Below are 22928 nucleotides of genomic sequence, written 5' to 3' on the forward strand. Positions count from 1 at the left end.
CGGGAGCTGGGTGGGTCAAACATCTAATAAGTGTCCAACGTAGTCTAAATAACTTGCCAAGAAATTCTCTGAAGGGATTCAGTCCGTACGAATTATTATTCGGAACTAGGATGTTGATCTCTGACCTTGATAGTCAGACTTCAGTGGTAACAGAAAAAAGCTTTGATGTCAAAGACCGTTTGGCTATTTTGCAGGACTTAAACAAAACAAGAAAAGACCTGAGCAACATACAGTTGAAAGAACAGCCAACGACCACTGAAGAATCACCACCTGTCCCAGCAAGACCTGTCTGGATTCCAAAAGTCGGGGATCTAGTCAGGGAGAAGATCGCGGTAAAGAAGGAATTTGGGCCTTCTTACAGAAAAGCAGTTCCTGTATTGTCTGTCAACGGGACAAGATCAATTGTACTACCGCCACTTGCTGGAAAAAAGGAGAACCGAGTTGTATCCATCGACCTGGTAAAACCACAACGTGTGGCCGATAACCAACAGTAGGCCAAGTGGACTCCCAATAAGTAGCAGAACACCAAGGTTTGCTACCAGTACAGAGGTCCTATCAAAGAGGCTCATCACATTCGAAACGCCTACAGAAGAACAACAAGGACTATGCAACAATGCAATAGAACTTAGACCTCTGAAAACCCAAATAAAGACATTTAGCAGAGACACACCAATCTATACAGAAGTACCAAGTGAAAATGCGAGAAACAAAAATCCTGAACCAATTGGAACAATTGACAGAACTGCATCCGGTTACTTCATCAACTTCGATGATTCCTCTGAAGGCTTCAGCGAACAAAAGACACAGCCATCATCAAAATCCTTTAAAGACAAAGCTAAGGAACTTTTGAAACAACTGAAAGAAACATATCTAGTTTCTCCATGGATTGAATTTTGGGTGGGTTTTGGTGCATTTATCCTCATACTTTGGCTCATCATGGTATTTACCTTGGGACGCTTCATTGAGGGAAAATATGCTAAAATGGACACAGCAAGTCAGAACATCAACTTGGTCCTCAAACCACACACATCTTCACACGTCGAGAAACGAGAACTTTCTTCAGAACTTTCTTCAGCCAACTTCACAGCAATTCCAATACCTGGTGGGGTAGCCTGGGACAACACTGACTATGAAATTTATGGTCCGGTCGAGATCCTGAAATATCCACACCAAATTAAGATCTCTTTGAGTGACTTTGCAAAACCAAACTCATTTGCTGATGATTGGGACTTTGAAAGTATAAACAATATGATGTCTGACTTAGTAATGTCTGCTAAATTTACAAAACATGATTATTTGCAGGGTTCTACAAATTATGACAGCATGTACTGCTATAACCATTATGGTAACCATTTCTTGCATAAATCTGCACAACCTAGAAATGTTTTAAATTTTAATCAATGGGAACATTGTGCTACACCTCCAAAAGGGAGCTCTAGAACCGTGTATGGCAAATATTCATATTTTTCAGGTTTTAACATAACTAATGCTGAAACATTTTATTACAAATTGTCAAACAAGACAGGGATGAAAACCATGATAACCAACACAAAATTGATATATTCAGATTCTTTCTTTGAAAAAATGAATACTTTTGGATTTGATTATTGGGACAAAAATGTTGATTTGAAAAGTGTTTGGGGTACAAAAGAATGGCAAGTACAGGATATAGAAGCTTTGTTTAGAGCCTGCATGATCCCAGAACAAATTATATTTTTAAATGACACCGTTCAACAAACCACCTGTCTTGGCTTAGCCAAAATCAAAGATTTAAATAACCTGTCTATTCCAAAGCCAGCAATGTTTAGCAATAACTCTGAAACAGATGAAGAAATAGACATAAACCATATACTTAACCAAAACAGAACACATCCTGATTGGAAACAATGGTTGATCTGGCCCACAGATACAAATAACTGTCAAGATAGATTCCTGAATAAAACACAGGGTTTCAAAATGACCAGGCCAGACCCTAGATATCCCCAAAGACATCACCCAGGGATAATAACAACCTACAGTGTGGGCAAATTATGCCTTCAATGGCTACAAACTTCCACACTGCCTGAAATTAAGCAACACCTAACTTTACTTACTGATGGTGCTGACTTGCGTGATTTCATAATGGGACCACGCAAACAGCGTCAAAAGCGTTTCATAGCAGCCTCTGTATATGCAGCATACAATGAGGCCTGGAAGGTTACTCAAATTGAGACAGCAGAGAGAATACGGGAAATTGACCGTATTAATTTGGAAAAATCACTTTCTGTAGTGGACAATGGGTTAATGACTCTGTCCTCCAGAATTTTTTCATTGGACAGCATTGTGTCTTCAGCAATCGATATATTATCGCAAGACTTACTGTTATTACAACATGGTCAGTCACAATTGCGTTCTATTGTACAGCTTGGCTGGACGTTACAAAATCTGCGTTCAGGCTATGTGCCTTGGCGTTTAATCAACACAACGTCACTATTCCAAATCTTTAACCTTACTGATAGACAGATCGGTATGGCGCAGAAGGGTGCTGATTATACAATCTTGAGCATTGAAAAACTAGAAAGATTACCGTTGACAATGTCAGAACGACCTGTCAGTGAATGGATAATCCACGGAATCATAAATATTCCAATCTCAACCTTCAGGTTTCAATACTGCCAAAAATATATACAGGCTGGCATGTACGAGAAATTGGGAAAGGGGTACCTTAAAACAACTTGGAACCTGCCCTATTCACATGCATGTGTCAGTAACAAAGGACAGAAAGTGTTTCTTAGTGGCAACAATTGTGCTATGTCACTAAGCGGCACGCTTCTGTGTAACGGTATTAGTTTGCACGGAGCCTGTGAAGGGAATTCATACAACCTTTCATGTCACCAGCAAGGCGCACCTGCGACTGAAATAGAACCATTCTTTCAAAGACTCTATAATGGGAGTTACATTCTTATTGTAGACCGCAGATGCTGTAGTCTTATGCCCGGGACTCCTTATCTCGTCACTACGACGGCGAAGGTCAAGTGCTGTGGACGTTCTTTGTTTCCCAGCTCCTTTCCAGACAGGGAGGCAAGGGCATGGCCCGGTCTGAAAATTACTTCTATTCGAATAGACACTTTAAGCAGAATGAAAACAGTGCTTCTTCAGACGCCTACAAGGCTCACGTCATCTAAAGAAACGTATGATCTACAAGTCGCAAGGACGACTGCAGAGATACATACATTATTATCAACTAATTCCCCCGTACATTTCGCGGAAATTCTGAGCGAAATCTTAAATATTTCTGATACCACTGGGGTCTCAAAGGTATTTAAGACAGTATTTTCGATGGCATTAACACCATTCAAAGCCATACTGGGTATTTTTCCAGACTTCGTCCATTCGATTTTTGGCGGACTTCCCTTGATCCTGGGACTAATTGCAGGAATCCTATTCCTAGTCCTTATTTTTCGTTATGGCAACCCATGTCACAGATCAAACTCTCGCGACAATGGAAGATACGATCCTAGCCATTGGATACCGGGACCGGATATCAAAAATCCTGGGACTATCCCGGCTTAGAGACCTAAACATGACTTGGTTTCTATCATTTCGACCAATGTGGCAAAGGTGTGTTTTACCTGTACTAAGGTGTCTGCTATGCGGAGAAGAATGCGTGTTAGACACCTGTCTGACGCTACAATCGGATGCGCCGGTGGATGCAGATACACTGTTGGTTCCTACCAAGGTTCACGCACTGTGCTGCCCTCAAAGGCTGCCAATTCTGATGACGGCATTCCTGGAATCTTCACCACTGCGATTGAAGAGTAGTGAAGTTCAAGATGAAAGCAGCATCGAACAGGTACGACCTTCTGTCAGCAATGCAAATCAGAATGTCAATGGAGACAATCATGCGCATGAATGCATGGTTACCCCTATTTCCGACTTAGAGGAACTTTCCCATGAAGCTGTTGACAGTTTTTTCGAAAGCCTGAATGATATGATGTTCTCTCCGGAACAGAAATAGAGACTTTTGAGTAAACTCGCACACGGCGTTCCCTGAATTCGGCCTTCAACTTTAAAAATAAAGTCACATGAACAATTACAATCCAGTTCACGGACAGCAACTTTTTTCAGCAAGCCCCTAAAATATTTTTCTATATATTTTTTCCCGGGACACTGATTTTCTGCTTAAAGTAAGAGACTATTCCTAGAGAACTAAGATTTCTATTTTAGATACTTTATAGACTTTATAGACTTTAGCTGCCCGCTGGTATGTTCGCAATAGATTTTATGTGATGAAATGGTTTCGACTTTTTTTCTGTATAGCCATATTAAGAGCCATTTCATGTGTATTTCTCATATACCAACAAGCAATAATACATAACAATGCGTGTTTACTTTTGCATTTAATTCATAGCTTAAGTGCATACAATATATATGACTGCAATTTTTCAGTATATTTGAAAATTTCGAAATGCATTTATGTATTTTGGGGTGGTAAGGTATACACTATACTCTATAGTATGTTGTACTATGTTATACTATGCATAGATTAGTAGATATGACCATAGTTAGCGTGGAGTGGGTGTCGTGTATTTCTATAGGTTCTGATTCGATCCCCCTATTCCTGACCCTATTCTGGTTAAACTTACTAGCTAGTTAACTAACAGTCAGCCCATGAGGCAAGAAAACCCCCATGATGCAGATACCGTTATCTGACGCAGTCACACTACGGCACAGGAACGTGTTATCTGATTAGGTCATAACGCTTGAGATCTAATTAGACAAGCGACATTCCTCCAGCCCCTGATAAGGCATACGACGTTCTCATAACAAATCAAACCTATGACAACCTGGATAATCCGTGCGGCCATTGTTTTGATTTCACAGAGAACTTTAGTAAAGAATGTGCTAACGAGCAAGTCGTATGACATCTTTATTGACGTACCTATGTCCATCCTTACGTCAATCTCGGCACCTTTAAGGTATAAATATTGCCGACCTTGCCCTATGCAAACACACGCGTGGTGACAAGACGGAGCAGCCATACTTGCCGAAGCCGAGAGCAGAAGCAGACCCCGCAGGCAGCAGCCCCGCCTTCCTGACGCGCTGAGAGACGCGCTGCTATCTCAAGCCGAGAGACCCAGCACCGGCGCTTCTGGGCAGCCCTCGCAGGCAGCCTGGAATATCGAGAGCAGAGAAAGAGATACCATTCCTCATTCATCCTAAATTCCAGGTACAGAACTGAATAACCCCTCCTAGAGAATTCTTTAGTTATTCACTTGGCAAAAACAAACTTAAACTAAACTGTAACTTTCTATTCCCGCCCACGCATTAGACTTAGGTCAGGTACACGGGGTAGGCGTATTTAGAAACACCAGTTGAGTACGTTTAGTCAAATGTATATGTGTATGTAAATATATTTTAATCATTTTTAACATCATATGGCTCAGAAACCATATCAATGTTTTTACAGTATTATTTTATACTATTGCTTCTAATGTATGCACTTTACTTAACTATAAGTATTGCAATAATATCGATCCATTTCTCTTGTACGAGAAAAGAGACTGATCAATAAATAACATCTTTTATTGAACACGCCCGTCTCTTCCTTTTCTCTACATTCTGATGAGACTAAGAATGCACGTACTGACTGAGTAAAATAATTGCCTTGTGCTCACACGACTCTCGAGATTGACTCTTGATTAGGGGAGAGCAAAGTTGTCATGTTCTATGGTTGTCAGAAACTAAATCCCTTCTTGTCTAATCAGGGGAGTTCATCCTTCCTTGAACATTCGAGAAAGTTTCTAGCGAACTCTGAGCTTAGCTGGCAAACCCAAAAATTAAGTCTAGTATCGACAGTAGTAGACCTAGTTAACGTCTGGCCTAGGCCTTTACTGCTGTAGGTACTATTCCAATGCGCAGAGCCTATTGGGAAAATAGGAGCTACACTACAGTAATATAGCATTCCCTAAAGGAGGATGCTGAAATATCGAGTTGAAACTCTTCACCAGGTAGAGGTATCATATTCTCCTCAACTGTTGTAACCGGCTCGTATTCCTATAGTTGTAATATCTTCAATAAATGACTTCCTTATCCCATTAATGGTAACTTTGTCCAAGCGTCCGTGTCTAAACATCAGAACCTCTTGATTCCAAAACGTGTATACGCCGACATGCTCTTATCCTTGTCAACCCGGTGAGCGAAACTCCTACCTTTATCCATTGGAAAGCTAGGATGCTTGCATGGTACAAATTAGAGTCACCGGTGCTGTTGTTGAGGGGGAGGAGAAGACGTTTATTGGCATTTAAGAACTGGGCTCCTCTTGCAGATTGGCTCTCTCAGTAACTGCTTCATTCTATATTTAACTGCGTTGTGTACTCATTTGGTTATGTATATGTATATTTTTTTGTATCAACATGTACTTCTAAACTATGTACTTTGTTCTATTGTCTCCTGATGCCCTGTTTTTCTTTTTGAAAATTTAAATAAATCAAAAAAAAAAATCCACACTGGTGAGAAACGATATGGCTGTACTGAATGTGACTTAGCAGGTATTACAAAGCAATGTTTAAAAATACATCAGAATGTTCACACATGAAAGAAACCATATAATTGTACAAAATGTGACATAGCATTTATTCCAAATGGAGGGTGGCCATTCAACTGCACCGCACGTGACAAGTTATTTATTATAAAGGGAGAGTTAAAAGAATATCAGCGTCCACACTGGAGAGAAACCACATGAATTTATAGAATGTTACAAGGGATTTATTACAAATCAAAATGTAATACAAGGTAAGGAAATTCACACAGAGGTTAAAACATATGTATGTTCTGAATACCACAAAGCATTCATAATAAAGGGAAAACTGAAGCAACATCTGAAAATATACATGGCAAGAAATCCAATGTATGTACAGAGTTTATTAAAATCTTCCATAGGAAGAATACGCTAATGCAGCATAAACAAATCCACACTAGGGAGAAACCTTATTAATGAATAGAATGTGACAAGGGATCGATTACAAAACAAAGTGTAATATATCAGAATGTTCTCACAGGAGAGAAACTCTATTAAATGTATTGAATGTGACCATGCATTCATCAATGGAGAGCTAACTCGACATCAAAAGTCAACCCTGAAGACCGCACTGAATTTAGCCAGGCATTTATTGGCAAAGGAGAGTTAAAACTGCATCAGCAAGTCCCCACTGAGAAAAATCTATGAATCTACAGGCTCAATCAATCAATGGGTATTGAGCGTGGCAAATCATCAGTGAGGTTCTCAAGGCGCTGGGTGAGGAGTTGTTGTCCGGAGGGGCCGATCAGTTGAACAGCCAGGTCTTGAGTCCTTTCCAGATTCAGTGATGAGGCAGATCTCCGGTGCAGGGGGAGTTTATTCCAGGTCTTTGCAGCCAGGTGGGAGTAAGAGCGAACTCCGTTCCTTGTGCCTTAGACTCTAGGAGTTTAAGGGAGGAAGAGGGAGGCGGAATGCAGGTATCTGGCAGGGAGCCATCCAAAGATCTTGCAGCGCATGCGCATTGTGAGGAAACAGATGGCGGAGATCATAAAGCCGTCTTTGACCTGCCAAGCTCTGCCTCCCCTTCCCAGGTCAGATTGGAATTCGGCCTTCACCACCAGAAATTCCGGGGAATGAGCGGTTTCATTAAACTGTGTCATAAAATCCGCTACTCAAACCCAGGTACCCTGAATAGATTATGCTGGGATGAAATTAAGGACCAGTTGAACCTCGAAACTCCAAACTCCTGGGGAAGCTTTTTGAGAACATCTTTGGCTGAGTTGGAACTAGAAACAGTCTGGGAAAACAGGGAAGAAAGAGCAACCTTCGGCAAAGCAGCAAATATCGCAGCAAAAAAGAAGTCCCTGTTGGCTGACAAAAAGGCGATCATCAAGTGCCGGCACGGGTGGACAGTCATTAATTCCGACAGATGTTTAAAGCCTCAAGGATACTTATCTGCACACTTTAGCTTCCAGCTAAAAAAGAGCTTTATAAACTTTCGATTAGGCTTGCACGTCTCAAAGGACCTGTATCCATCTTGGAAAAAGACCTTTCAATCAGAGACGTGTCGATTATGCGGCTTCAAACAAGAATCTCTAACTCACATATTATGTGCCTGTCCAGCAGTTCTGGTCTAGAGGAGACAGTACCTAAAACACATCTTCCAGGATCTGAATATCCGTTCAAGCAGGCAAGCAGTGATACGATGGCTGGAGGGCACATCCATCATCCTCGCTTGCCGGGGGGCTAAATTCATGGCAAAGGTTAGAAGACTTCTACAGCAAGCTGATGGAGAACATGTACAACAAGTGGACCCATGCAACTTTGTAAAAGCAGAACTCCCATGAGCTGCCATTGGCCAAAATAAAAGGACAGGTCGGGAAATTCCCATTAAACAATGGGGTTTTACTAATATCATTGTTCTCCCCATTCTGAGGTTAAATCTTAGCCCTTTTGGTGCTGTCTTATGCTGCCTATTTTACTGCCTGTTTTTCTATGCTCTAGCCAGGAGCCGAGGAAGGACTACATTGGAATATTGTCATAGAGCTATAATGGTTTTATGTCAGGAGAACGCCGTTAAAGTAGGAATTCTTATAAATGAATTTTGTTGTTAATCATTTTGTATTGAGGTACATGAACCCTGGAATTGTGTTAAACCAGGTGCATTTTAAAACGGGATTGTAATGATTTTTGTTAAGTAACTTTTAATCTACTCCAGGGGGGTATTTAAATGATTTTAATTAATCAAACAATAAAAAAAAAAAATGGAGATGGCGGAGATCATGTTGATTTGCCTCTTCATAGAGAGCTTGTTATCCAGGACAATGCCGGAGTCACGGGCATGGTCGGTAGGGGAGGGGAAGAAGCCAGGTTCTGCTGACCACCATGCATTGCTTCAAGGAGATGCGTGGTTACTGAAGATGAGGACTTCTGTCTTGTCCATGTTCAGTTTTAGGCAGTTGTGCTTCATCCAGTCAGTGATGTTGGCCGTGCAGCTATGAAAGTTGTCTCTGGAGGTAGTGAGGTGGGTCTAGTCAGTGTAGATGACCTTCAGCCCGTGCGACCTGACAATGTTGGCTAGGGGTGTCATGTAAGTGTAGGAGAAAGGGGCCTAACAGAGGATCCTTGTGAGGAGCTGCAGATGATGTCCTTGGGTTCAGGAGTAGGGCGGGAGTCTGATTGAGGTTTTCTAGGGAGGTAAGAGGTGATCCATTTGGAGCATTTCCTTGGATTCCGATGTGGTAGAGCTTGTTGATCAGGATTTGGTGGGAGACCATGTTGAAGGCAGCTGAGAGGTCAAGGAAGATGAGGGCTGCAGTCTCACTGAGGTCCAGGAGGGCTCTGATGTCATCTATGGCTGCTATCAGGGCAGTCTCTGTGCTTTGATTGGCTCGGAAGGCGAACTGGGAGGAGTTCGGTAAGTTGTTGTGCTCCAGGTGTCTGTTCAGCTGCCTCTTGATCGACCTCTCGAAGACTTTGGCAGGTAACGAGAGCAGGGGCATCAGTCAGGAAATCTTCAGCTGCTCTAGGTCTGCTGAAGGTTTTTTTCAGGAGGGGTTTCACTTCTGCACGTTACCACTCTTCTGGCAAGGAGTCCATGGCGATGGATCTGTTCAGTGGTTTTGTGAGCTCTAAGCTGATCGACTTGCTCCTGAGTTTAAAGATAACGTGGGGGCATGAATCAGTAGATACCCCAGAGTGCATCAACTTCATTATAGAGGTGGTGTCTTGTGCGATGAAGAGGTCCCAGGAAGCGGCCGGAGTTTGGAGTTAGTGTCAGTGGGTGTGTGGAGGTCGAGGCTGTCACTTGCGGAGAGCTGAGATTCAAAGTCCCTGTAGATGACGGCGATCTTCTAATGGAAGTAGTCAGCAAGCATGTCGCACAGATCCCAGAAGGGAGTTATGGTATTCTCAGTGGACGCAGGGTTGCTGAATTCACTAACGATGGCGAAGAGCTCATTGCTGTGGTTTGAGCTGAGCTCAATGCAGCATGTGACGGCACTCTTCTTCGCTTCTTTAAGGAGTAGGTGGTAGTGGTTCATCGATGTCCTGAAGGTGGTGTAGCGCACTGGATCCTTACTGTTACTCCATCTTCTTTCTAGCCAACAACAGTCTCATTGAGAGGTCTAATGTTTTGGGGTAAAGAAGTTGACAAACTTTGTGGATTTTCTGATCTTGTTCGGTGGGGTGGGGGTGACCTAGTCAGTGATCCAGTCTGTGAAGTTCTTGATGGCCTGTTTATTTCTTTATTTATTTATTTTTAACACTTATAAAGCGCACTAATACCAACCGGTGTCCTGGCGCTGAAGTGGTAACTTCCTGAGATTAAGATTCCCCGGCTAAAGGGTGAAAAGCCATGTTTTGAGATGTTTTCTAAACGCTAACAGATTGGTGATTGATTTAAGGGTCAGGGGGAGAGAGTTCCAAGCCTTAGCTGCTCCTCGGACAAAACTCCTGCCCCCCCAGCGTGCCTTCCTGATCCGAGCTATTTTTATCAGTCCCATACTGGCAGACCTTAGCTGTCTCTCTGGTCTGTACCATTGGAATTGATCCTGAAGAGACACTGGGCCCAATCCGTGCAGTGCCTTAAAGACAATGCAAAGGGCTTTAAACATAATCCTCTTTCGCATCGGGAGCCAATGCAATTTCTCCAGTTCTTTGTTAGCTGATGCAAATTTGGGCAGACCTCCAATAGGGCGGGCTGCCGCGTTTTGAAGGACTTGCAACTTGTTCAGGACTCCCTGTTGGGCCTCCAGAAAAAGACTATTACAATAGTCGAGGCGCGAGAGAACAAGTGCCGTCACTACCGTCTTTTTGCTTCCCTCAGGTAAAAAGGGGAGCACTTTCCTAATGGTTTTCAAGAGCCAAAATATGGACGAGGTCAATGCCATAACTTGGGGTTTGAAAGAGAGTTGGCTGTCTATGATGACTCCCAGATTTTTTACCTTTTGGGCTGGAGCGGGCGGGTCTCCCATATCTGTTGGCCACCAACTTGGTTTAAGGTCTGGAGCTGTGTCCGGTCAGTTGGCATGGAGAGTGCTGTTCCAGTTCTCGTCTGAGACGGTTTTCAAGTTGCTCTGAGGTGTGTTGGGTGGTTTGGCTTTGGTTTCTGTAGCGTTGTGCCCTGTGATGGTGAAGTGGACAATGGAGTAGTCGGTCCAGGTGAGTTCTGTGACATGGTGGTACTTGATTGTTTCACTGGAGATGAAGATGGAGTCAAGCATGTGCTCTACGATGTGCAGTGGGTCGATGATGAGTTGGATGAGGCCAATGCTCATGCTTTGTATTAGGTAGTCAGTGCTGGCATCGCTATGGTCTTCCATGTGGAAGTTGAGATCTGCTATGAATATGTAGTGTTGGAGGCAAGGGCAAGTTGGGTGATGTAGCAAGGAATGACTTTGCAAAACTCGGGGCCAGTTCCTGGAAAATGTGACAAAGTGTTCTTTATGAAGTATCCGTATGAATGTACAGAAAGTGACAAGGCATTTATTAGAAGGGCACCGCACAGCCAATGTTCCATAGGAAAGCCCACCCTGGGGAGGAACCATGTAAAGGGCTAAGGGTATGCCCAGACGTGGGTCCTAGGCTCCCTGTGCACTGGATTCAAGCTGACTGCTGAGGGGTGATACCCCTAAACCGGTCCCAAGATGCTTGTTTCTGGGCCAGGGAGGACCTAGCTTTGCAGTTCGAGCTAGACTGTTCCAATGAGGAGCAGGACCATTGGTTTGCATATGGCAGGGTCTAAACGGGCGTGGCATGGTGAGCAAAAGAACAATTGATGTAAACAAGATCTCTTGACTGGGTGAATGTTTGATTTATTCTGAATCCCGTCTATCATTTGTGCTTCTTTTGGTTACATATATAAGCACCATACAAATTTTGAACCAGCAACAAAACACAAGAGACGTATCAATTTTATCAACTCTATGCCCGCATACTTAGATTGAGGTGGTCTGCGATGTCACTGCTGGTTGTGGTGACGGGATAACACATCCAGTGATGTGTCCTGTTTACAAAGCCGACTCATGGTCACTAAGCAGCTTGATAAAGCCCTTTTCCTGTCTCAGAGTCTACTATGATAAATTGTCATGACAAAGGCAATAGCGCTATACCACGCTCCTCTCCGACTGTGCTACCACCAAGTAACAAGGATAACAAACATAATACTACTGAACTGCATGGGCCCATTTGGTGACTGAAGAGCCAAGTTGGAAGAATACAAAAATAAATCCTCAGTCCTTGAATGGACAGAAGGGGCAATTGATAGGTCAGTGTTTCACCATCCTGAAGACAACAATACTTGGATGGAGGCTATAAAAACAACTGGTTGCTTCACTTTACTTGTTTAAAAAAGGCTAATTGTTAATTCCACTGCGATCAAGACTTAAATTGAGCAGGATTTATAAAGCGCGGCTAATCCCCCGCAGTGTCTCCCTCCACAAACACGCGGGGCAGACCCGCCTCGTTGCCAATGTGGTGTAGGGCCTCAGGCCCACATTGTGCAAATGATGGACACAGACACCTGGTGACTATAGTGTAGTAACTGGCCACAAGCACATGCACTCCGGCACTTTTATTGGCGGCCCACGTCACTCGTGACACCCGTGATGGATGGGTGTGGGAGTGCATATGTGTACAGCCTTCAAGGGAGTGGCTGGGAGTACAGCTTCCTGCTGAACACTAGAACGTGTCCAGCAGGACACTACGCCAAGTATGCCAGCCCTCAGTACAGCCTCTCTACCTCATTCAACACCAGGAGGTCAGAGTCCCAAAGGGGTAAAATAGGAGGGAGGCTGTTTAAATCAGACAATGGCCCCCCAGCGCTGAGATAGCAAAGCAAGATCTGGAGCACTAGTTAGAACACATTATTGTTGTAATTGTCCATTTCAATCTTATATCTCTTCCAACTTCTCCGTGAATCATGGGGACAGCATTGTCAGGAAGGTTTTTGTATTTGTATTTATAAGCGCTACCTTCCTCAGGGAGGATATAACGGTGCTAGAAATCCTAAGACGTGAATGAGGGTGCATATTAGAGGCTTCTGTGTCAGCTGTTACAGCCGGCGGAACAGATATGTTTTCAGCTTCCTTCTAAATGACATATAGTCATCGGTAAGACAAAGTTCTAGAGGTAGTTCATTCCAGTGGGTTGCCGACAAATGAAAGAGTGGCCTCCTGCCCTAGCTTTCTTAATGCATCTTGTTATTGCCCATGCCTGGTAGCATGACCCTCAAATTCCGTGTAGGGGCATAGACTTCGATGTTACTTGTAGGATTCTGGAGCTGTGTTGGTGTAGGGCTTTGTCTGCATGGCCTAGGAGCTTGAATTTGGCTCTTTGGTGCACAGGCAGCCAATGGAGCTCCCTCAGGCATTCCGATGACGGGCTGTATTTGCTTTAGTTACACACCAGCTGGGCAGCTGCGTTCTGGACTCCCTGCTGACGGGAGAAGCAGTAGTCTGCCATGCCCACATAGAGCGCATTCCCGTAATCCAATTTGCTTGTGAGTAAAGCCTGAGTGATGGTTTTCCTGCAATCCAGCGGGATCCATACGAAGAGTCTTTTTAATAGTTTTAGTGTAGTGAAGCGTTTCCTACACAGTGATCAGACTTGGTCCTGTATGGTTAGTGCATTATAGATGAATATGCCCAGGTTTTTTTATGACCTGTTTGGACTCGGGGGCAGATCCTAATGATAGGGGCCACCAGGTTGCATCCCAGATTAGGTGGGCTCCTCCATAGAGTAAGATCTCTGAGTTCTCTGCGTTCAGTTCCATACAATGGTCTGACGTCCAAGTCGCCATTTCTGAAAGGCAGTTATTCTGTTTATTCCTGGTTCCTCATGCCTTTCTTCAAGGGGTTTCCGCAATTGCGTGTCGTCTGCATAGGAGCAGATGTTAAATCCCCATTTCTTGCTGATTTTGGCCAAAGAAGATACATCGGCATTGAAGAGGGTGGGGCTCAATGAAGCTCCCTGCGGGACACCATCATTGATCGTTTTTTAAGTTGAGGGCGAAAGGGCCCATTTGCACTGTTTGTGTTCGGTTGCTTAAAAAGGAGCTGAACCTTTGAAGGGCTATGGAATGTATACCCTTTTCATGTAAGGTACTCAGCCGGAGGCTGTGAGAGACAGTATCGAAGGCTGCCGACAAGTCGAGAAGGATCAGGGTGGCGGCTTTGCTCTGGGCAATTTGGGATCTGATATTATCTAAGACCACCAATAAGGTGGCTTCTGTGATGTTAGTGGCTCTAAGCCAGTCTGAGATGGGTCCAGGAGCTCATTGGTTTCTAGGTAGTCGGACAGTTGTTTGTTGACCAGCTTCTCCTATACTTTAGACTCTTATAGAAGCTGGGAGATTGGCCGTTAGTTTGCGCGGTTGTGGACGTCGGAGTCCGCTTTCTTTAGTAATGGAAATACGATGGCTTTTTTCCAGATTTCCGGGAACTTAGAAGAGTCTAGGGATTAATTGAATATGGGAGTTACATGAGGGCATACGATACTGTGAATAATTGCAGGAAGTCTATAATAGCCTCCAGGCCATTCATATGTGGTTAGATACCTCTCCAGAGCTGGGTGCCACAGCATGAAATGCCCCACTCCCTATGCAGCATCACGTTCAGTGGAGCTTGACTGTCTTGAGTCACACGCAAGTGCGTCAAGTGAGCTGGACTATGTACCTAAGGCGCACACATTAGGCGGAGGGGTTCCGATGGGACCCACAATAATGGGGACTGCATCAGAACATGAAACTGCAACTTTAGAGTCGACAAAAGGTCCCCACAGCACTCATACTGTTACCAGTTAATCAGGCCTTGGAAGAGGATCAGATCAACAGCAGGGGTTCAACTGCACTCTGGAATTTCCTTTTGGGAATCAATGGACAGATTGGAATTCTACAGACATACAATCCTCAAGGCTACACGTTTAGAACCTCCAGAAGCTGGCCAGGCACGTAGCTTGGTGAGGACGGTCACAAACATATAATAGTGTGTTGTGTCCATTCTAGCAAGACATTTTCACACCCTTGCTACTAACGGGAGCTTCTATGTAGTATACAGTAAGTGGTGTTTGCATGAGTGCAGAGGATATGAGGGCTAAAGAGCATTTCAGGGTCCCCATGGCTTTTAGCCAAAAGACCACTGCACAGGAGGACGGTGGGTGATTACGAAGGGCAGAGGATGGGTGATGGCAATGGCAATGCTAGACTGCCAGCTTGCTGAGTAAAATGTATCGTATCACCAAGTAGAAAAGTATTAGGAGGCAAACCAGTGAACAGGTAGGCCTTTCATTCTGGCCGAGGGCAATCAATTCTGTGGATAAACCTATAGTACTAGGTCCAATTCTTCGACTGGGATCTCTCAGCAGTAAAGAAAGAAAAAGATTTAGCACAGTTCTAAAACAAATCTAGGTGCTCACTTGCAGACGCACAAGGGACAAACATTCACTGAAACCAGATTTAACACCATTAACTTGTTCGCCATAGTTTACCAATAAGACTGTCTGTGCAAATGTCTGGTCAATTCAGCAAAGAATGTGCATTCCGTAAACAAAGGCATGCTTCAGATTGCACAGTCATAGCAGTTCATACCACACCACAGAGGGGTGCTTCGGTTAAGATAGAATTTGCCCGCCTCACCGCCACTGCAGCTAGGCGGGTTGTTAAAGTTATCATCTAAAAAGTGTGCTGTGGCTCCAAAAGTTGGGGAAGCACTGGGTTAGAGCACAAAAAGGCTACAAGGTAGTAAAAAACATTGGCATTCCCATCATTCGATGAGGGCAGGGAACTGTACGTATGGTTCTCCTCCTGTTCCCACCCACTTGCCTGCTCCTTGGTGTACATTAGCAGAAGTTTGGATTTGGACGACTTACGCCAGGGTGGGACCATCAGCATGGCGACAGCACCCAAATAGCAGTCAGAAGGTGAGGGGCTTGCATGCAATAGGGGCATGGAATAAGCAGAATACTGGGGGTGCAGCCCCTCCTCGCATTAGATGGTAGGGCAGTGGGACCCGCAATGCTATAGGCATTACGCTTGCCCCTATATGAGCAGAAGGGTACATTGGCAGGAACCTGCAATAGAGTGGGTTTTAAATAGGTTTTTCTTTTGGCCATTTCTAGTAAGGATGTGCACTCTGTAAAGGTGAGCATATGGCTCACAGGATCCTGCATTTAAGGAAGCCTGGTGGGCTGCCTTGCTTGTCACTCCAAAGAATGTGCTGTGACTCCAATAGTGTGGAGAAATATAGGTTCAGAGCAGAAATGGTGACAATTAATGGAACTGAACACATCTTGCATTCATATTCAAGAAGGTGCAGGTATTATTGGTCATATGTTATTCCATGCCCTCACAAATCCAAAAGCATTTGCAGTGGCATCTGTTTTGGCACCCTGGTATGCCTTTAGCAAAACCTGGCTTTGGGCTACATACACTAGGGTGGGGAAACCAGCACGGCGACACAGCATCGAAAGACATGGTTTTGCGGGCAGTAATGACTTGAAATGTGGCAGGATTTAGGAGTATCCGTAGGGGACCTCAGGCCCAATGCCCCCACCCTCTGGCGGTCAGATCTACCTTTGCCTTGTATTAGGTAGGGAGGCTTACCATGCATCCTCGAAGGGATATGAAACAGCTTAGAATCGATGCATGTCATATGAATCCATGGGGAGTGGACGCGCGCAGCCTGACTTACTACAGTTGCCGCTAGCTGCTCTTAAGCTTTTAACCACTTGCACTTTATTTTTACCAATTGTTGTCCTAATATTTCATTGCTGCTCCTACCTGTCTTCATTGCTGCATCCTCCCCGAAGCCCCGATCCGACACAGCTTGTGCCGATTGCTCGGAGGGCTGACCCGGGAGCTTTCTGCACCACTTCCGGTGGATGCCGGAGTTAGCGCTCCAGTCTCTGGTGTTCCCTAGAGTACATAGGGCACAGAGCAAGCGCAAGCGCAGCGGACGCGCCCAGGCGCGCCTAAGGCAAGCCCGTCTGCGCCCGTCCGCGCCTGGACTGGGCCCAGGGCCATACCCCCTGGTGCAAACAAGTCAGCCGTCAGGCGCTGCTATTCCAGCACGGCCCTACTAAACCTACGTTCCTCAGCTAGATGTCCAGGTACTCACTTTACCTTTTATGGAACCTCCCACCTTCCTAAAGTCTGTTTGCGCTGCCTCTTTAAAATACACATCGACCCAAGTTCAAATATCACCTCCCTATTGCCCTCTATCAACAAAAAAAGGACCAACATTCTAGCAGCCCTCATTAACGCCAGGTCTCTGGGCAAACATAAAGAGGAAATAGCTGAATTAATTACCCTCCACAAACTAGATCTTCTTTTGATCACGGAAACCTGGACCAATCCCTCATCGGAGCCAGACTTACTAGTGGCTGTCCCAGAAGGCTACAACATCTTAAAACAGGACAGAGCCATGAAAATAGGGGTGGAATTGCCATAATCTACCGCAGCCATCTTAGAACCTCCATAAACCCAGTCCCACTCACCACATGTGAGGCCACACACTTTCCCATTTCCCTGGGTCCCTCTCAACGCCTCAAGGGCATTCTATTATATCGCCCACCTGGTAGTAAGACACAATTTTTAACCACTTTTATTGAAATAGTGGAATCCCTAGCCACCGATAACTCCACCACCATCTTAGGCAACTAATTTTCCCTTAGAAAACTCGGCAGACAAAGATACCAACTGTCTTATATCAGAATTAGAGTCCTTGGGTCTCACACAATTGGTCCCCAAAAGTACCCACGAAGCAGGCCACACTTTAGATGGGTTGTTTTCCAATGTTAAAAACATCAAGATAAAAGAGGTTTTACCTCTTGCCTGGTCAGATCATCATGCAGTGATGTCCGAAATCCCCCTTGACTCTCCATCACACTCAACTACCATGACACACGCTTCCATCTCGTTTAAATCATGGAAAGATCTCGATAATCAACAGCTTAAGGAATTCCTGCCTACCTCACAACCTGAGATCTCTAACGATCCAAATATAGCTGCCAAAGAATACACCCACTGGCTAACCACTGTCATGAAAAAACTAGTGCCTACAAAATCCCTCTCTAAAAACCGCAACTCCCCCTCAGCCCCTTGGTTTACCAGTGCACTCAGAGAGCAAAAACAGAAATGTAGAAACCGAGAAAGACACTGGAGAAAGACTTATTCCACCGATGAGAAACTGCTTTATAAAAACGAACTTACTAAATATAAAGCTATGAATGATTCTCCAAGAAAAAAGCTTATACTATTCCATTGAGATTGAACAAGCTAGAAATTCAAACAAACAACTTTTTCAGGTCGTATCCAAACTCTCACAATTACCCTCACAAACCGTTCCTGCGCCCTCGCAAGCTTTTTGCAATAACCTTGCTAACTACTTTTATGACAAAGTTAACAACATATACACCAACTTCTCGGATCAAATCAAAGAACCTCCACTTTCTCAACACATAGACGACTCCCAGCCCACCTTTAGGCAGTTTCAAAAGATCAATGTCACCCAAGTAATTAATGCCATGACCACCATCAAATCAGGCTCTGCAAACGATCCTTGTCCACCGGCAATACTCCTCCCAGTTGCTGACATTATAGCCTCGCAACTCACAGAAATATTTAATTCAACGTTTTGCACGGGTATCTATCCTACCATTTGGAAAGACACCCTTCTCAAACCTCTCCTGAAAAAACCCTACCTAGATTCTGAAGACACTAAAAATTACAGACCCATTGCTAGTCTGCCTTTTGCGGCCAAACTCGTAGAAAAATTAATGACCACACAAATCTCCCAGTACATTGAAGATCATTACCTGCTGGACGATACCCAGTTTGGCTTTCGCTAGAATCATAGCACTGAGACAGCACTCGTTAAAGCATCTGATGAAATAAGAACCATTCTTGACCAAGGAGGGACGGCGGTGCTCATTCTACTGGATTTATCTGCTGCCTTTGACACGGTCGATCACAACACCTTGATCGACTGTGTCAATACCATAGGCATCCAGGATAAAGCCAGAGACCTTCTCACCTCATTGCTTTCCAACCGCACCCAGACGGTCCAGTTGGCCAATTTCAGATCTGCTCGGATGACATTACCATGTGGCGTCCCACAGGGCTCATCCCTAAGTCCAACGCTATTTAATGTCTATGTAGCGGACTTAGCGAGAGGTATCAAGTCTTATGGGATGAGCCTAACATCTTACAACACTCAGTTGGTTTTGGCTATAAGAAAACAACGGAGAGAAAATAGCGGCCAACTTTCAGCACGGCATGCTGGCCATCATTAATTGGATGGCCACCAACTGCCTTAAATTAAATTCTGAAAAAAACGGAAGTAATGATATTTGGCAAGCTTTGCCCGACTTGGCCCAGTTCCTGGTGGCCCACAGAGTTAGGTCCTCCGCCCAACCCTGTCACTCTTTGATGACACACTGACATTTGCTGCTCATGCAAATACCATCGTTTCAGCCCTTCTTTTACAAGCTCAAAACTATCAAAAAAATCCTCACATATCTCCCCCCTAACTCAGGTAAAACATTGGTCACAACTTTTGTAATGTCTTCCTTGGACTACTGCAATGGTCTCCTTATCAATGCCCAGCAAAAAAGTCATTCGAAAACTGCAGTCCGTACAAAACGCAGCAGCCAGAATGCTCTCAGGTACTCCAAAGTTCAAACCCATTGCCCAAGTTATTAAAGGCTATCACTGGCTAGCGGTGAAAAACCAAATAAAATGTAAGGCACTGTGCATTGCCTACAAAGCCTCCCGCAAGCAAGGACCAGGCTTTCGTCTCAATTCCCTAGCCTTTCATGTCCCCAACAGATCATTACGATCTACTAATGCTCTCTTGATGTCTGTGCCACGGACAAAAACAGCCTCCTGGGGCGATCGTCGATTCACTGTCTCTACAGCCAAACTTTGGAATTCCTTGGATAAGAACACTAGATCCTGTCCTAATCTTATCGCCTTTAGGAGAAAAATAAAAACTTGGCTGTTCAATCAATGAATCCTCTTTTTACTCCTCTTTTCTGCCACGTTCACAGCGCCGAGACGCCCTCGGGCATTTGTTGCGCTTTATAAGTTTCATAAATAAATAAATGCCTAAGGTGCTAGCTCAGGTGGGGGTGCCATTGGTCATTTGGCTCCACCCTGTCCCTGCCCAATGACCCTCTGTAGGGGACTCCATATTTCACTGCTGGGGCGGCAGCCGGTTATCAGTCCGAACTGCCAAAATGTGGGACTAGCCAACTAATGGTGGTAAACAGGGATGAGTCAACCCCAAATGTAATGCACATATTTGTACGCAGTGCACAATGGATTATATCAGACAGAACTGTGGTTATGAAGAGAGCAGTAGTTTTAAATTCCCTATGGGTAATTCTTGCCGGCGCTGTACTCCCATACATGTAGAGGTCCGGGGGGAGAGATAAGGGCATGGTGTTGGCCACAAACAGTAACCTGTTAACAAATATACTAATGGCCTTGGAGGCGAACGCCACTATGCTTACCTACGGCTGGTTAAATGAAGCTGTGGTTAAACAGAGAATAGCAGTTCCCGACTTCGGGGAGGCCATCGAACTTTCCTACGGCAAGATAAATAAGTCATGAACAAGCCCACCAAGCAGGAGGTCTTGGTTGTATTCTAATGAAAAATCAAATAGAAAAAGAAGGGCTCGGTAATTAGGTGTGTTATCTTTAGTGCAAACACCCCTTGGTACCCCTGATAGGGTCGGGCACACACGTCAGAGGTAGAAATGAGCTGTCAAGTAGAAGGACTGGTAACCGCAGGTTGCAGGAGAGAGGAGTTGGCCTAATTGCTAGGGCAGTTGACTTCGAATCTTGGGAACCGGGTTCGAGTCTCGTCAATGACTCTGAACATTCTGTGATTATGGGCAAATCACATAATCTCACCGTGCCTAACAAAAATGAATGTGTCCTCATGTAACGCAACTGGTGCTTTGCTATGTAGAGCGATCTGATACTCGATACCAGGTCAAGTTTGCGCTATATTAAAACTCTGTAAAAAAATGGCGCCTGCCAGGACCCTGGTTGAAAATGTCTTCGCCCCGCTAGTCCTTTGAGCGGTTGTAAGCCTGAGCGACCGGGGGCTTCCCTGGACACGCTCCCCTCCTAAAAAGGCATGAGTAAAGTTATGGACTGGTGGCCCATGTTTTTAAGGGGGATAATTCCCACATAAATGGTAGGACCGATTGGGTTGGCTACGGTGCAGTTGATTCATCAGGCAGGCGGGGCAGCGTAGGTTAGTTTCCGCTGTCTGCCCTTGGATTGCCCGTAATTTATCCCACTACGTTGGCATAGTTCCTTGTATAAAATAATCCTGCAGCAAACTGTTTTCCAACAAAATTTGTGAGGACTGATTTTTTTACAGGGCACTTAACTGCTAAGCAGTGGGGTTCCTGATATCAGCACTATGTGTCCTCTCCTCCTGTCCCCTTCTCTTATGTCCTCGTGTCCTGTCCCCCTTCTTTCTGTCCTCCTGTACAGCACACAGGGCAGAATCAGGTGTGCGGTTTAGTGCTGCACACTCACTGTACAGTGCCTCACTGCACGTCAGACACCTGTGCCCTTGTCTCCAGTACCCAGCTCCTGTGCCCTCTTCTCCTGTGCCCTCCTCTCCGGCCACCTTCCTTCTGTCCTCATGTACAGCACATAGGACAGCAGCACGTGTGCGGTTCAGTGCTGCACACTCACTGTACAGTGTCTCTTTACACGTCCTTCCTGTGCTTTGGTGGCCCCGCCCTTGACCTCCTCTGCCCTTTATCTTCAGGCTTACGCAGTCCGACGGACGCCACCTGTTGAAGAAGAAAAGGGATTCAGTGGGGAATTCATGGCTGCGAGTAATCTGCTCTCCACCCAGCCAGAACTGGAAAATAGGTGGGGGGCGACTGCTGTAGAGGAGGCCCTCCACTGGTCGATGTACCCACAGCTGACCCAGCCCCACCAGCCTCTCCTGGATATTGTTCTGCGTGCCTGCCCCGAGGTCCCCTCCCCCTCCTTCCCAGCGCTGCTCTTTTCCTTGCACTGGGAGCCTGGACTGCCTCTGAACTCCACGCTCTTAAATAAACATCAAGTAAGTTGAGAAAATGAAAGAATACCTAGTGCATTTTTTTTTTTAAACAGGAAAAACGTCTTATCAGCTGTTTTTCTTATGTTCTTTTTTAATGTGTACCACTGCTTTGTCTGTGTTCAGGGATGTGGTCTTTTAAAACGCGTGGCACACCCTACCACAACGGTTGCACAGATACGTAAGAACACATTTACTCAGGTAGAGAGGGGCACAAGGGTGGAGCTTTATTTTTCTACCAGTCAGTGGATCCAAATATTGGTAAAAAACTTCCCAGCATCCGGGCAAAATTAGATGTCACTTGTGCAGATCACGAGGCCTGGTCCATAGTGTATCGCACCTGAGCCTCTGCGCTCAAGACAGCCAGTAAAGTGACTGCGCTGTCCCTGCTCAGTTCATGATGACGCCTGCAGCCAGTGCTTAATTTGAGCCGGGTGTTGAAGGGGCGGATATTCAGCAGGGTGATTCCATGAGTTAAACATTCACCGCTGAGATGTGCGGGCCATTAGTCGGAATCACAGAAAGGCTAACTGAGACCTTGATCCTTCAGAGGATGGTAAATTAAGTATAATTTCACAGGGTTTTCAGAAACTTCTATTGTTCTTGGAAGCGTGGGTTGAAACTCAACATGAAACAGGTTATTACCCTTAAAATATGGACAATTATAGGACGGGATGTGAGGAAGGCATACGAGGGACGAAGCCACCTGCCTGTTAACTTCATTTTAAGAGCCTCTCGTGGCTGACCACGCTGAGGGGGTCTAGTGACACCCACCCCTGAAAGGAACAGTCTTGCCCGTTCTATTGACCCCCCCCCCCCCATCCGCTGTTACCAACTCAATT

This window comes from Lissotriton helveticus, chromosome 6 (genome assembly GCF_964261635.1).
Source record: "Lissotriton helveticus chromosome 6, aLisHel1.1, whole genome shotgun sequence".
Lineage (NCBI taxonomy): Eukaryota > Metazoa > Chordata > Amphibia > Caudata > Salamandridae > Lissotriton > Lissotriton helveticus.